The following is a 16720-nucleotide window of genomic DNA, read 5'->3' on the forward strand; positions in this document are numbered from 1 at the left end:
ATCCCAGTGGCAACAGTAATGGGACAATGGGTCTGCTGCCTCACTTCGAGAGGTTTTCCTATGGCCCTTTAAAGCCGCGAGGAGACTCCCGAGGGGTCCCTCGCAACTAGACAGGAGTCCTGACGTCACTGAACACACCCGTCTTTGGAAGGGCCATCCCCGTCTTAACTCGAGGATATACATCAGGGTCCCACCGCAACTCGAGAAAAACCATGAGACTCCCCCCTTGCCGTGTGCTGAGGCCCGATTCCCCTGCACAGCAAGCAGAGCAATTGGGTGCTCCCCATCAAACCCGAAAGGAGTCTTGATTTCCTTGATGGCACTCCACAGAAACCCCAGGAACACTGTCTCAAGTCTAGAGGGATCCTAAAGTCACATCACCAACCAGAAACAGCTCCGTGTATTCCGAATCATCTCGAGCTGAGAGCTGATTTCCTGGCTTCAAATCAAGAGGAATGCCAACTGTCCACAAGCACCACAAGAGGAGGCTTCTCGCAGCTGTACGTCTGGTTGAGGGAGGTTGAATTTGCCCATCCAGTGGAATCGACCCCGAGATGCCCTGACTCGAAATCAGGCCAGAATTCCTGCAGTGACTTGAGTGCAAGCTGGATTTCATCTCACAAGATGAAATGATGTCTGAAGCCCCTGGGGAGACACTAGAGAATGCCATAGCTCCCTGCCCTTTCTTGACAGGTGGTCTCCCATCCATTGGACAGCTCGAGAGAAACACGGAATTCACTGATTCCAAAGGAGACGATGCCTGACTCCTCTGGAAAATGGACAGGAATCCCAGGATCCCTGTGGCAACAGGAAAGGGACAATGGGTCTGCCGCCTCATCTCGAGAGGTTTTTAATGGCCCTTTCAAACCGCGAGGAGACTCCCGAGGGGTCCCTCGCAACTAGACAGGAGTCCTGACGTCGCTGAACACACCCGTGTTTGGAAAGGCGATCCCCGTTGGACTCGAGAATATACCGCAGGTTCCAGCCTCAACTAGAGTAAAACCATGAGACTCCCCCCTCGCCGCGAGATGTGGCCCGATTCCCCTGCTCAGCTTGCAGAGCAATTGAATGCTCCCCATCAAACCCGAAAGGAACCTTGATTTCCTTGATGGCACTCCAGAGAAACCCCAGGAACACTGTCTCAAGTCTAGAGGGATCCTAAAGTCACTTCAACAACCAGAAACAGCTCCATGTATTCCGAATCATCTCGAGCTGAGAGCTGATTTCCTGGCTTCAAATAAAGAGAAATGCCAACTGTCCACAAGCACCACAAGAGGAGACTTCTCGCAGCTGTACGTCTGGTTGAGGGAGGTTGAATTTGCGGCCTCCAGTGGAATCGACCCCGACCCCGACATGCCCTGACTCGAAATCAGGCCGGTATTCCGGCAGTGACTTGAGTGCAAGCTGGATTTGATCTCACAAGATGAAGGGATGTCTGAAGCCCCTGGGTAGACACTAGAGAAGGGCCTAGCACCCTGCACTTTCTCGACAGCCGGTCTCCCATCCATTGGACAGCTCGAGAGCAACATGGAGTTCAATGATTCCAAAGGAGACGATGCCTGACTCCTCTGGAAAATGGACAGGAATCCCAGGATCCCAGTGGCAACAGGAAAGGGACAATGGGTCTGCCGCCTCAACTCGAGAGGTTTTCCTATGGCCCTTTGAAGCCGCGAGGAGACTCCCGAGGGGTCCCTCGCAACTAGACAGGAGTCTTGACGTCGCTGAACACACCCGTGTTTGGAAGGGCCATCCCCATCGTAACTCGAGAATATATCCCAGGTTCCCGCCGCAACTCGAGAAAAACCATGAGACTCCACTCTCGCCGCGAGATAAGGCCCAATTCCCCTGCACAGCATGCAGAGCAATTGCGTGCTCCACATCAAACCCGAAACGAGCCTTGATTTCCTTGATGGCACACCAGAGAAACAACAGGATGACTGTCTCAAGTCTAGAGGGATCCTAAAGTCACTTCACCAACCAGAAACAGTTCCGTGTATTCCGAATCATCTCGAGCTGAGAGCTGATTTCCTGGCATCAAATCAAGAGGAATGCCAACTGTCCACAAGCACCACAAGAGTACGCTTCTCGCAGCTGTACGTCTGGTTGAGGGAGGTTGAATTTGCGGTCTACAGTGGAATCGACCCCGAGATGCCCGGACACAAAATCAGGCCGGAATTCCTGCAGTGACATGAGTGCAAGCTGGATTTCATCTCACAAGATGAAGGGATGTCTGAAGCCCCTTGGGAGACACTAGAGAATGCCCTAGCACCCTGCCCTTTCTCGACAGGCGGCCTCCCATCCAATGGACAGCTCGAGAGGAACACGGAGTTCAATGATTCCGAAGGAGAGTATGCCTGACTCCTCTGGAAAATGGACAGGAATCCCAAGATCCCAGTGGCAACAGGAAACGGACCCTGGGTCTGCGGCCTCAGCTCGAGAGGTGTTCTTATGGCCCTTTCAAGCCACGAGAGAGTCCCGAGCGGTCCCTCGCAACTAGACAGGTGTCCTGACGTCACTGAACACACCCGTGTTTGGAAGGGCCATCCTCGCCGTAACTCGAGAATATACCTCAGGTTCCTGCCGCAACACGAGAAAAACCATGAGACTTCCCCATTCCGCGAGATGATGCCCGATTCCCCTGCACTGCGTGCAGAGCAATTCCGTGCTACCCATCAAACCCGAAAGGAGCCTTGATTTCCTTGATGGCACTCCAGAGAAACTCAAGGAACACTCTCTCAAGTCTAGAGGGATACTGAGGTAACTGCAGGAACCAGAAAGAGCTCCGTGTACCCCCAATTTTCTCGAGGTGAAAGCGAATTTCCTGGCTTCTAATCAAGAGGAATGCCAACTGTCCACAAGCACCACAAGAGGAGGCTTCTCCCAGTTGTACGTCTGGTTGAGGGAGGTTGAATTTGCGGCCTCCAGTGGAATTGACTCCGAGATGCCCTGACTCGAAATCAGGCCGGAATTCTTGCAGTGACTTGAGTGCAACCTGAATTTCATCTCACAAATAAAGGGATGTCTGAAGCCCCTGGGGAGACACTAGAGAAAGCCCGAGCTCCCTGCCTTTTCTAGAGAGGCGGCCTCCCATCCATTGCACAGCTCGAGAGGAACACGGAGTTCAATGATTCCAAAGGAGATGATGCCTGAATCCTCTGGAAAAAGGACAGAAATTCCAGGATCCCAGTGGCAACAGGAAAGGGACAATGGGTCTGCCGCCTCACCTCGAGAGGTTTTCCTATGGCCCTTTCAAGCCGCGAGGAGACTCCCGAGGGCTCCCTCGCAACTAGACAGGAGTCCTGACGTCGCTGAACACACCCGTGTTTGGAAAAGCTATCCCGTCGTAATTCGAGAATATACCCCAGGTTCCCGCCGCAATTCGAGAAAAACCATAAGCCTTCCCCCTTGCCGCGAGATGAGGCCCGAATCCCCTGCACGGCATGCAAAGCAATTGCGAGCTCCCCATCAAACCCAAAATGAGCCTTGATTTCCTTGATGGCACTTCAGAGAAACCCCAGGAACACTGTCTCAAGTTTAGAGGGATCCTAAAGTCACTTCACCAACCAGAAACAGTTCCGTGTATTCCGAATCATCTCGAGCTGAGAGCTGATTTCCTGGCTTCAAATCAAGTGGAATGCCAACTGTCCACAAGCACCACAAGAGGACGCTTCTCACAGCTGTATGTCTGGTTGAGGGAGATTGAATTTGCGGCATCCATTGGAATCGACCCCGTGATGCCCTGACTCGAAATCAGGCCGGAATTCCTGCAGTGACTTGAGTGCAAGATGGATTTCATCTCACAAGATGAAGGGATGTCTGAAGCCCCTGGGGAGACACTAGAGAATGCCCTAGCACCCTGCCCTTTCTCGACAGCCTGCCTCACATCCATTGCACAGCTCGAGAGGAACACGGAGTTCAATGATTCCAAAGGAAACGATGCCTGACTCCTCTGGAAAATGGACAGGAAACCCAGGATCCCAGTGGCAACAGGAAATGGAACCTGGGTCTGCAGCATCACATCGAAATGTGTTCCTATGGCCCTGTCAAGCCGCAAGGAGTCTCCCGAGGGGTCCATCGCAACTAAACAGGAGTCCTGACGTCGCTGAACACACCCGTGTTTGGAAGGGCCATACCCGCCGTAACTCGAGAATATATCCCAGGTTCCCGCCACAACTCGAGAAAAACCATGACACTCCCCCCCGCAGCGAGATGAAGCCCGATTCCCCTGCACTGCATGCAGAGCAATTCCGAGCTCCCCGTCAAACCCGAAAGGAGCCTTGATTTCCTTGATGGCACTCCAGAAAAATCCAGGAACACTCTCTCAAGTCTAGAGGGATCCTGACGTCACTGCAGGAGCCAGAAAGAGCTCCATGTACCCCCAATCATCTCGAGGTGAGAACTGATATCCTGGCTTCACATCATGAGGAATGCCAACTGCCCACAAGCACCAGAAGAGAATGCTTCTCTCATCTGTACATCTAGGAGAGGGATATTGATTTTGCGGTCTGCAGTGCAATAGACCACGAGACTCCATGACTCGAAATCAGGCCGTTATCCCTGCAGTGACTTGAGTGCAATCTGGATTTCATCTCACAAGATGAAGGAATGTCTGAAGCTCCTGGGGAGACACGAGAGAAAGCACTAGCTTGCTGCCCCTTCTCAACAGGCGTCCTTACATCCATTGGACAGTTCGAGAGGAACACGGTGTTCAAAGATTCTAAATCACATGGAAATTACGTGGAATCACGTGGGAATCACGTGGTAATCACGTGGGAATCACTTGTCAATCACGTGGGAATCACGTGGGAATCTCGCGGGAATCACGTGGGAATCATGTGGGAATCACGTGTCAATCACGTGGAAATCACATGGAATCACGTGGTAATCAAGTGTCAATCACGTTGGAAACACGTGGGCATCACGTGTCAATCAGGTGGGAATCACATGGGAATCACGTATCAATCACGTGGGAATCACGTGGGAATCACGTGGGAATCACGTGGGAATCTCATGGGAATCACGTGGAAATCACGTGTCAATCACGTGCGAATCAGGTTTGAAGCACGAGTGACTCACGTGGAAATCATGAGGGAATCAAGTGGGAATCACGTGGGAATCACGTGTCAATCACGTGGGAATCATGAGTCAATCACGTTGGAAAGACATGGGAGACACGTGGGAATCACTTGGGAATCACGTGTCAATCACGTGGGAATCACGTGGGAATCACGTTTGAATCACGTGTCATTCACGTGGGAATCACGTGTCATTCACATGGGAATGACGTGGGAATCACGTTTCAATCACGTGGGAGTCACGTGGGAATCACGTGGTTATCACGTGGGAATCACGTGTCAATCACATGGGAATCACGTGTGAATCACGTTGGAATCACGGGTCAATCACGTAGTAATCACGTGGGAATCACGTGTCATTCACATGGGAATTACGAGGGAATCACGTGGGAATCACGTGTCAATCACGTGGGAGTCACGTGGGAATTACGTGGGAATCACGTGGAAATCACGTGTCAATCACGTGGGAATAATGTGGAATCATGTGGGGATCACGTGTCAATCACATGGTATTCACATGTTAATCACGTGGGAATCACGTGTCAATCACGTGGGAAACACGTGGGAATCACGTGTCATTCACGTGGGAATCACGTGGGAATCACGTGTCATTCACATGGGAATCACGTGAGAATCACGTGGGAATCACGTGTCAATCACATGGGAATAATGTGGAATCACGTGGGAATCACGTGGGAATCATTGTCAACCACGTGGGAATCACGTGGGAATCACGTGGGAATCACTTGTCAAACACGTGGGAATCACCTGGGAGTCACGTGTCAATCACGTGGGAAACACGTGGGAGTCACGTGATAATCACATGGGAATCACGTGTCAATCACGTGGGAATCACGTGGTAATCACTTGTTAATCACGTGAGCATCACGTGGGAATAACCTGGGAATCACAGTGGAATCACCTGTCAATCACGTGGGAATCACGTGGGAATCATGTGAGAATCACGTGGGAATCACTTGTCAATCACAGGGGATTCACTTGGGAATCAGGTGGGAATCACGTGGGAATCACGTGGGTATCACGTGGGTATCACGTGGGAATCACGTGTCAATCACATGGGATTCACGTGGGAATCAGGTGGAAATCACGTGGGAATCACGTGTAAATCACGTGGGAATCATGTGGGAATCACGTAGCAATCTGTGGGAATCACGTGTCAATCACGTGGAAATCACGTGGGAATCACGTGGGAGTCATGCGTCAATCACATGGGAATCACGTGGGAGTCACGTGGCCATCACGTTGGAATCACGTGGGAATCACGTGAGAATCACGTGTCATTCACATGGGAATCACGTAAGAATCACGTGTCAATTACATGGGAATCACATGGGAATCAAATGGGAATCACGTGTCAATCACGCGGGAATCATGTGGGAATCACGTGTCAATCACGAGGGAATAACGTGGGAATCACGTGGGAATCACTGGTCAATCACGTGGAATCACTAGGGAATCACGTGTCAATCATGTGGGAATCACGTGGGAATCACGTGCGAATCACGTCTCAATCACGTGGGAATCTCATGGGAATCACGTGGTAAACACGTGTCAATCAGGTGGGAATCACATGGGAATCACGTGTGACTCACATGGAAATCATGAGGGAATCATGTGTGAATCACGTGGGAATCACGTGTCAATCACGTGGGAATCACGTGTCAATAACGTGGGAATCATTCGTCAATCACGTGGGAATCACGTGGGAGTCACGATTCAATCACGTGGGAATCATGTTGGAATCGCATGTCAATCACGAGGGAATCACGTGGAAGTCCCGTGGGAATCACGTGTCAATCACATGGGAATCCCGTGGGAATCACGTGTCCATCACGTGGGAATTATGTGGAAATCAGGTCGGAATCACGTGTCAATCACGTGGGAATCACGTGGGCATCACGTGGGTTTCATTTGGAAATCACGTGGAATGACGTGTCAATCACGTGAGAATCTCGTGGGAATAACGTGTCAATCACTTGGGAATCACGTGGGAATCTCGTGTCAATCACGTGGGCATCACGTGGGCATCACGTGGGTATCATTTGGGAATCACGTGGGAATCACGTGGGTATCACGTGGGAATCACGAGGGAATAACTTGTCAATCACGTGGGAATCATGTGGGAATCACGTTGGAATCACATGTCAATCACGTGGGAATCACGGGGGAATGACGTGGGAATCAAGTGGGAATCACGTGTCAATCACGTGTTAATCACGTGGCAATCACGTGGGAATCAAGTGGGAATCACGTGTCAATCACGTGTTAATCACGTGGGGATCACGTGGGAATCACGTGGGAATCACGTGGGAATCACGTGGTAATCACGTGGTAATCACGAGGGAATCACGTGGGAATCACGTGTCAATAACGTGGGTATCACGTGGGAATCACGTGGTAATCATGTGTCAATCACGTGGGAATCACGTGGGAATCATGTAGGAATCACGTGTCAATCACGTGTAAATCACGTGGGAATCATTTGGGAATTACGGGGGAATCACGTGAGAATCACGTGGGAATCACGAGTCAGTCACGTGGGTATCATGTGGGAATCACGTGGGAATCACGGGGAATCATGTGTCAATCACGTGGGTATCACGTGTGAATGACATGTCAATCACGTGGTAATCACGTTGGAATCACCTGGGAATCACATGGTAATCACCTGTAAATCACGTGGGAATCACGTGGGAATCACGTGGGAATCACCTGTCAATCATGTGGGAATCACGTGTGAATCACATGGGAATCATGTGGGAATCACGTGGGAATCACGTGTCAAACACGTGGGAATCTCGTGGGAATCACGTTTCATTCACGTGGGAATCACGTGGGAATCTCGTGGGAATCACATGTCAATCACGTGGGAATCACTTGGGAATCACGTGGGAATCACGTGAGAATCACGTGGGAATCACGTGTCAATCACATGTCAATCACGTGGGTATCACGTGGGAATCACATGTCAATCACGTTGGAATCACGTGGGAGTCACGTGGTTATCACATGGGAATCTCGTATCAATCACGAGGGAATGACGGAATCATGTCAATCTCGTCGGAATCATGTGGGAATCACGTGTCAATCACGAGGGAATCACGTGGCAATCACGTGAGAATCACGAGGGAATCAAGTGGGAATCAAGTGTCAATCACGTGGGAATCACGTGGGAATCAAGTGGGAATCACGTGTCAATCACGTGGAAATCACGTGGGAATCACATCTCAATCATTTGGAAATCACGTGGGAATCACGTGGAAATCACGAGTCAGTCACCTGGGTATCAAGTTGGAATCACGTGGGAATCACGTGGGAATCACGTGAGAATCACGTGGGCACCACGAGTCAGTCACGTGGGTATCACGTGGGAATCACGTGGGAATCACGTGGAATCACGTGTCAATCACTTGGGAATCACTTGGAAATCACGTGGGAATCACTTGTCAATCACGTGAGCATCACGTGGGAATCACCTGGGTATCACATTGGAATCACATGTCAATCACGAGGGAATCACGTTGGAATCATGTGAGAATCACGTGGGAATCACGTGTCAGTCACGTGTGAATCACGTGGGAATCACGTGTCAATTACGTGGAAATCACGTGGGAATCACGTGTCAATTACGTGGGAATCACGTGGGAATCAAATGGGAATCACGTGTCAATCACGCGGGAATCATGTGGGAATCACGTGTCAATCACGAGGGAATAACGTGGGAGTCACGTGGGAATCAATGGTCAATCACGTGGGAATCACTAGGGAATCACGTGTCAATCATGTGGGAATCTCATGGGAATCACGTGGTAATCACGTGTCAATCAGGTTGGAATCACATGGGAATCACGTGTGACTCACATGGAAATAATGAGGGAATCATGTGTGAATCACGTGGGAATCACGTGTCAATCACGTGGGAATCACGTGTCAATAAAGTGGGAATCATTCGTCAATCACGTGGGAATCACGTGGGAATCACGATTCAATCACGAGGGAATCATGTTGGAATCGCGTGTCAATCACGAGGGAATCACGTGGAAGTCCCGTGGGAATCACGTGTCAATCACATGGGAATCCCATGGGAATCACGTGTCAATCACGTGGGAATCATGTGGAAATCAGGTCGGAATCACGTGTCAATCACGTGGGAATCACGTGTGCATCACGTGGGAATCATTTGGAAATCACGTGGAATCACGTGTCAATCACGTGGGAATCTCGTGGGAATAACGTGTCAATCACGTGTCAATCACTTGGGAATCACGTGGGAATCACGTGTCAATCACGTGGGCATCACGTGGGTATCATTGGGGAATCACGTGGGAATCACGTGGGTATCACGTGGGAATCACGTGGGAATAACTTGTCAATCACGTGGGAATCATGTGGGAATCACGTTGGAATCACATGTCAATCACGTGGGAATCACGGGGGAATCACGTGGGAATCACTTGTCAACTACGTGTGAATCACGTGGGAATCAGGTGTCATTCACTTCGGAATGACGTGGTAATCACGTGGGAATCACGTGGTAATCACGTGTCTATCACGTGGGAATCATGTGGGAACCACGTGTCAACCACGTGGGAATCACGTGGGAATCACGTGTCAATCACGTGGGAATCATGTGGGAACCACGTGTCAATCACGTGGGAATCATGTGGGAACCACGTGTCAATCACGTGGGAATCACGTGGGAATCACGTGTCAATCATGTGGAAATCACGTGGGAATCACGTGAGAATCACGTGTGAATCACCAGTCAGTCACGTGGGAATCACGTGGGAATCTCGTGGGAATCACGTGTCCATCACGTCGGAATCACGTTGGAATCACGTGGGAATCACTTGTCAATCACGTGCGAATCATCTGGGAATCACCTTGGAATCACATTGTAATCACCTATCGATCACTTGGGAATCACGTGGGAATCATGTGAGAATCACGTGGGAATCACGTGTCAGTCACGTGGGTATCACGTGGAAATCACGTGGAAATCAAGTGGGAATCATGTGTCAATCACTTGGGAATCACGAGGGATTCACTTGTCAATCACGTGTTAATCACGTGGCAATCACGTGGGAGTCAAGTGGGAATCACGTGTCAATCACGTGTCAATCACGAGGGGATCACGTGGGAATCACGTGGGAATCAGGTGGGAATCACGTGGGAATCACGTGGGTATCACGTGGGAATCACGAGGGAATCACGTGGGAATCACGTGTCAATAACGTGGTAATCACGTGGGAATCACGTGGGAATCACGTGGTAATCATGTGTCAATCACGTGGGAATCACATGGAAATCAAGTAGGAATCACGTGTCAATCACGTGTAAATCACGTGGGAATCACTTGGGAATCACGGGGGAATCACGTGAGAATCACGTGGGAATCACGAGTCAGTCACGTGGGTATCATGTGGGAATCACCTGGGAATCACGGGGAATCACGTGTCAATCACGTGGGTATCACGTTGGAATGACATGTCAATCACGTGGTAATCACCTGGGAATCACATGGGAATCACCTGTAAATCACGTGGGAATCACGTGGGAATCACGTGGGAATCACCTGTCAATCAGGTGGGAATCACGTGTGAATCACGTGGGAATCATGTGGGAATCACGTGGGAATCACGTGTCAAACACGTCGGAATCTCGTGGGAATCACGTTTCATTCACGTGGGAATCACGTGGGAATCTCGTGGGAATCACATGTCAATCACGTGGGAATCACTTGGGAATCACGTGGGAATCACGTGAGAATCACGTGGGAATCACGTGTCAATCACGTGTCAATCACGTGGTTATCACATGGGAATCTATTGTCAATCACGAGGGAATGACGTTGGAACCATGTCAATCTCGTCGGAATCATGTGGGAATCACATGTCAATCACGAGGGAATCACGTTGGAATCATGTCAATCTTCTCGGAATCATGTGGGAATCACGTGTCAATCACGAGGGAATCACGTGGGAATCACGTGAGAATCACGTGGGAATCAAGTGGGAATCAAGTGTCAATCACGTGGGAATCACGTGGGAATCAAGTGGGAATCACTTGTCAATCACGTGGAAATCACGTGGGAATCACATCTCAATCATTTGGAAATCACGTGGGAATCACGTGGGCATCACGTGGAAATCACGTGGAAATCACGTGGGAATCACGTGGGAATCACGTGGGAATCACGTGTGAGTCACCTGGGTATCAAGTGGGAATCACGTGGGAATCACGTGGGAATCACGTGAGAATCACGTGGGAATCACGAGTCAGTCACGTGGGTATCACGTGGGAATCACGTGGGAATCACGTGGTAATCACATGGGAATGACATATCAATCACATGGGAATCACGTGGGAATCACGTGTCAATCACGTGTCAGTCATGTGAGAATCAAGTGGGAATCACGTGGAAATCACGTGTCAATCACATGGGAATCACATGGGCATCACGTGTCAATCACGTTGAAATCACGTGGGAATCATATGGGAATCACGTGTCAATCACGTGGGAATCACGTGTCAATCCCGTATGAATCACGTGGGAATCACGTGGGAATCACGTGGGAATCATGCATCAATCACGTGGGAATCACATGGGAGTCACGTGGGAATAACGTGTGAATCACGTGGTAATCACGAAGGAATCACGTGGGAATAACGTGTCAATCACGTGGGAAACACGTTTCAATCCCGTGGGAATCAGGAGGGAATCACGTGTGAGTCATGTGGGAATCACGTGGGAATCACGTGGGAATCACGTGTCAATCACGTGGGAATCACGTGTCAATCACTTGGGAATAACGTGGGAATCACGTGGGTTTCATTTGGAAATCACGTGGAATCACGTGGTCATCCCGTGGGCATCACGTGGGTTTCATTTGGGAATCACGTGGGAATCACTTGGGTATCACGTGGGAATCACGTGGGAATCACGTGTCAATCACGTGGGAATCACGTGGGTATCACGTGGGAATCACGTGGGAATCACGTGTCAATCAGGTGGTAATCATGTGGGAATCACGTGGGATTCACGTGTCATTCACGAGGGAATCACATGGGAATCACGTGTCAATCACGTGGGAATCAAGGGGGAATCCTGTGTCAATCAGGAGGGAATCTCGTGGGGATTCACGTGGGAATCACGTGGGAATCACGTGGGAATCACGTGTCATTCACGGGGGAATCACGTGGGAATCACTTGGGAATCACGTGGAATCACGTGGGAATCACGTGGGAATCACGTGTCAATTACGTGGGAATCAAGGGGGAATCACGTGGGAATCACTTGTCAATGACGTGTGAATCACGTGGGACTCAGGTGTCAATCACGTGGGAATCACGTGGGAAACACGTGGGAATCACTTGGGAATCACGTGTCAATCACGTGAGAATCACGTGTCAATCACGTGGGAATCACGTGGGAATCACCTGGGAATCACGTGGGAATCACGTGAGAATCACGTGGGAATCACGTGGGAATCACGTGTCAATCAGATGGGAATCATGTGGGAATCATATGGGAATCACGTGGGAATCATGATTCAATCACGTGGAAATCATGTTGGAATCGCGTGTCAATCACGAGGAAATCACGTGGGAGTCACGTGGGAATCACGTGTCAATCACATGGGAATCACGTGGGAATCACGAGTCAATCACGTGGGAATCATGTGGAAATCAGGTCGGAATCACGTGTAAATCACGTGGGAATCACGTGGGCATCACGTGGGAATCATTTTCAAATCACGTGGAATCACGTGTCAATCACGTGGGCATCACGTGTGCATCACGTGGGTATCATATGGGAATCACGTGGGAATCACGTGGGTATCACGTGGGAATCACGTGGGAATCACGTGTCAATCACGTGGGAATCACGTGGGTATCACGTGGGAATCACGTGGGAATCACGTGTCAATCAGGTGGGAATCATGTGGGAATCACATGGTAATCACGTGTCATTCACGAGGGAATCACATGGGAATCACGTGTCAATCACGTGGGAATCAACTGGTAAACACGTGGAAATCACGTGTCAATCACGTGGGAATCAAGGGGGAATCATATGTCAATCACGAGGGAATCTCGTTGGGAATCACGTGGGAATCACTTGGGAATCACGTGGGAATCACGTGTCATTCACGGGGGAATCACATGGGAATCACTTTCGAATCACGTGGAATCACGTGGGAATCACGTGGGAATCACGTGAGAGTCACATCTCAATCACGTGGGAATCATGTGGGAATCATGTGTCAATCACGAGGGAATCTCGTGGGGAATCACATGGGAATCAAGTGGGAATCACGTGGGAATCACGTGTCATTCACAGGGGAATCACGTGGTAATCACTTGGGAATCACGTGGAATCACGTGGGAATCACGTGAGAGTCACATCTCAATCACGTGGGAATCATGTGGGAATCATGTGTCAATCACGAGGGAATCTCGTGGGGAATCACGTGGGAATCACGTTGGAATCAGGTGTCTATCACGAGGGAATCAGCTGGGAATCACATCGCAATCACGTGGGAATCACGTGGGTATCACGTGTCAATCACGTGGGAATCACGTCAGAATCACGTGGGAATCACGTGGGAATCAGGTGTCTATCACGAGGGAATCAGGTGGGAATCACGTGGGAATCACATGTCCATCACGTGTGAATCACGTGGTATTCACGTTGGAATCACATGGGAATCACGTGTCAATCACGTGGGCTTCACGTGGGCATCACTAGGGAATCACGTGTGAATCACGTGTCAATCACGTGGGAATCACGTGGTATTGACGTGGGAATCACGTGTCAATCATGTGGGCATCACATAGCCATCACGTGGGAATCACGTGTCAAACATGTGGGAATAACGTGGGAATCACGTTTCAATCACGTGGGAGTCACATGTCAATCATGTGGGAATCGTGTGTGAATCAGGTGGGAATCACGTGTCAATCACGTGGGAATCACGTTTGAATCACTTGGGAATCCCGTGTCAATTACGTGAGAATCACGTATCAATCAAGTGGGAATCACGTTTGAATCACGTGGGAATCACGTGTCAATCACGAGGGAATCACGTGTGAATCACGTTGGAATCACGTGTCAATCACTTAGGAATCACGTGGGAATCACGTGAGGATCACGTGTCAATCACGTGTCATTCACTTTGGATTCACGTGGGAATCACGTGGGAATCACCTGTCAGTCACTTGGGAATCATGTGGCAATCACGAGGGAATCATGTGGGAATCAAGTGGGAATCACATGTCATTCATGTGGGTATCACATGGGAATCACGTGTCAATCACGTGGAAATCACGTGGGAATAACGTGAGGATCACGTGGAAATCACGTGTCAATTACGTGTCAATCACGTTGGATTCACGTGGGAATCACGTGAGAATCACCTGTCAATCACATGGGAATCACGTGTCAATCACATGGGAATCACTTGGGAATCATGTGGCAATCACGAGGGAATCATGTGTCAATCACGTGGGCATCAGGTGGGCATCATGTGGGAAACACGTGGAAATCACTTGTCAATCACGTGTCAATCACGTTGGATTCACATGGGAATCACGTGGGAATCACCTGTCAATCACTTGGGAATCATGTGGCAATCACGAGGGAATCATGTGGGAATCAAGTGGGAATCACATGTCATTCACGTGGGAATCACATGGGAATCACGTGTCAATGACGTAGGAATCACATGGGAATCAGGTGGGAATCGCGAGTCAATCACGCGGGAATCACGTGGGAAAGACGTGTCAATCACGTGGGAATCATTTGGAAATCACGTGGAATCACGTGTCAATCACGTGGGCATCCCGTGGGCATCACGTGGGTTTCATTTGGGAATGACGTGGGAATCACTTGGGTATCACATGGGAATCACGTGGGAATCACGTGTCAATCACGTGGGAATCACGAGGGTATCACGTGGGAATCACGTGGGAATCACGTGTCAATCAGGTGGTAATCATGTGGGAATCACGTGGGAATCACGTGTCATTCACGAGGGAATCACATGCGAATCACATGTCAATCACGTGGGAATCAAGGGGGAATCCTGTGTCAATCACGAGGAAATCTCGTGGGGAATCACGTGGGAATCACGTGGGAATCACGTGGGATTCACGTGTCATTCACGGGGGAATCACGTGGGAATCATTTGGGAATCACGTGGAATCACGTGGGAATCACGTGGGAATCACGTGTCAATTACGTGGGAATCAAGGGGGAATCACGTGGGAATCACGTGTCCATCGCGTGGGAATCACGTGGGAATAACGTGGGAATCACGTGGGAATCACATGTCAATCATGTGGGAATCACATGGAATCACGTGGGAATCAAGTGTCAATCACGTTGGAAACACGTGGGCATCACGTGTGAATCACGTGGGAATCACAAGGGAATCACGTGTCAATCATGTGGGAATCACGTGGAAATCACGTGCGAATCACGTCTCAATCACGTAAGAATCTCATGGGAATCACGTGGTAATCACATGTCAATCTTGTAGGAATCACGGGGGAATCACGTGTGACTCACATGGAAATCATGTGAGAATCATTTGTGAATCACTTGGGAATCACGTGTCAGTCACGTGGGAATCACGTGTCAATCACGTGGGAATCATTCGTCAATCACGTGGGAATCACGTGGGAGTCACGTGGGAATCACATAGGAATCAGGTGGTAATCACGTCGGAATCACGTGTAAATCACGTGGGAATCACGTGGGCATCACGTGGGAATCATTTGGAAATCACGTGGAAATCACGTGTCAATCACGTGGGAGTCACGTGGGAATCACATGGGAATCAGGTGGTAATCAGGTCGGAATCACGTGTAACTCACTTCGGAATCACGTGGGCATCACGTGGGAATCATTTGGAAATCACGTGGAAATCACGTGTCAATCACGTGGGAATCACTTGGGAATCACGTGGAATCACGTGTCAATCACGTGGGCATCATGTGGGCATCACGTGGGTATCATTTGGGAATCACGTGGGAATCCCGTGGGTATCAGGTGGGAATCACTTGGGAATCACCTGTCAATCACGTAGGAATTACGTGGGAATCACGTGGGAATCACTTGAAATCACGTGGGAATCATCTGGGAGTCACGTGTCAATCACGTGGGATTCACTTGGGAATCCCGTGGGAATCACGTGTCAATCACGTGGGAATCAGATGGGAATCACGTGGAATCACGTGTTAATCACGTGGGAATCACGTGGGAATCACGTGGGAATCACGTGTCAGTCACGTGGGAATCAGGTGGGAATCACGTGGAATCACGTGTCAATCACGTGGGAATCACGTGGGAATCACGTGTCAATCACGTGGGAATCAGGTGGGAGTCACGTGGGATTCACATGTGGGAATCACGTGGGTATCAGGTGGGAATCACTTGGGAATCCCGTGGGAATCACGTGTCAATCACGTGGGAATCAGATGGGAATCACGTGGAATCACGTGTCAATCACGTGGGAATCACGTGGGAATCACGTGGGAATCACGTGTCAATCACGTGGGAATCAGGTGGGAGTCACGTGGGAATCACATGTCAATCACGTGGCAATCACGTGAGATTC

Source organism: Muntiacus reevesi, chromosome 9 (assembly GCF_963930625.1).
Source record: "Muntiacus reevesi chromosome 9, mMunRee1.1, whole genome shotgun sequence".
NCBI classification, from domain to species: Eukaryota; Metazoa; Chordata; class Mammalia; order Artiodactyla; family Cervidae; genus Muntiacus; species Muntiacus reevesi.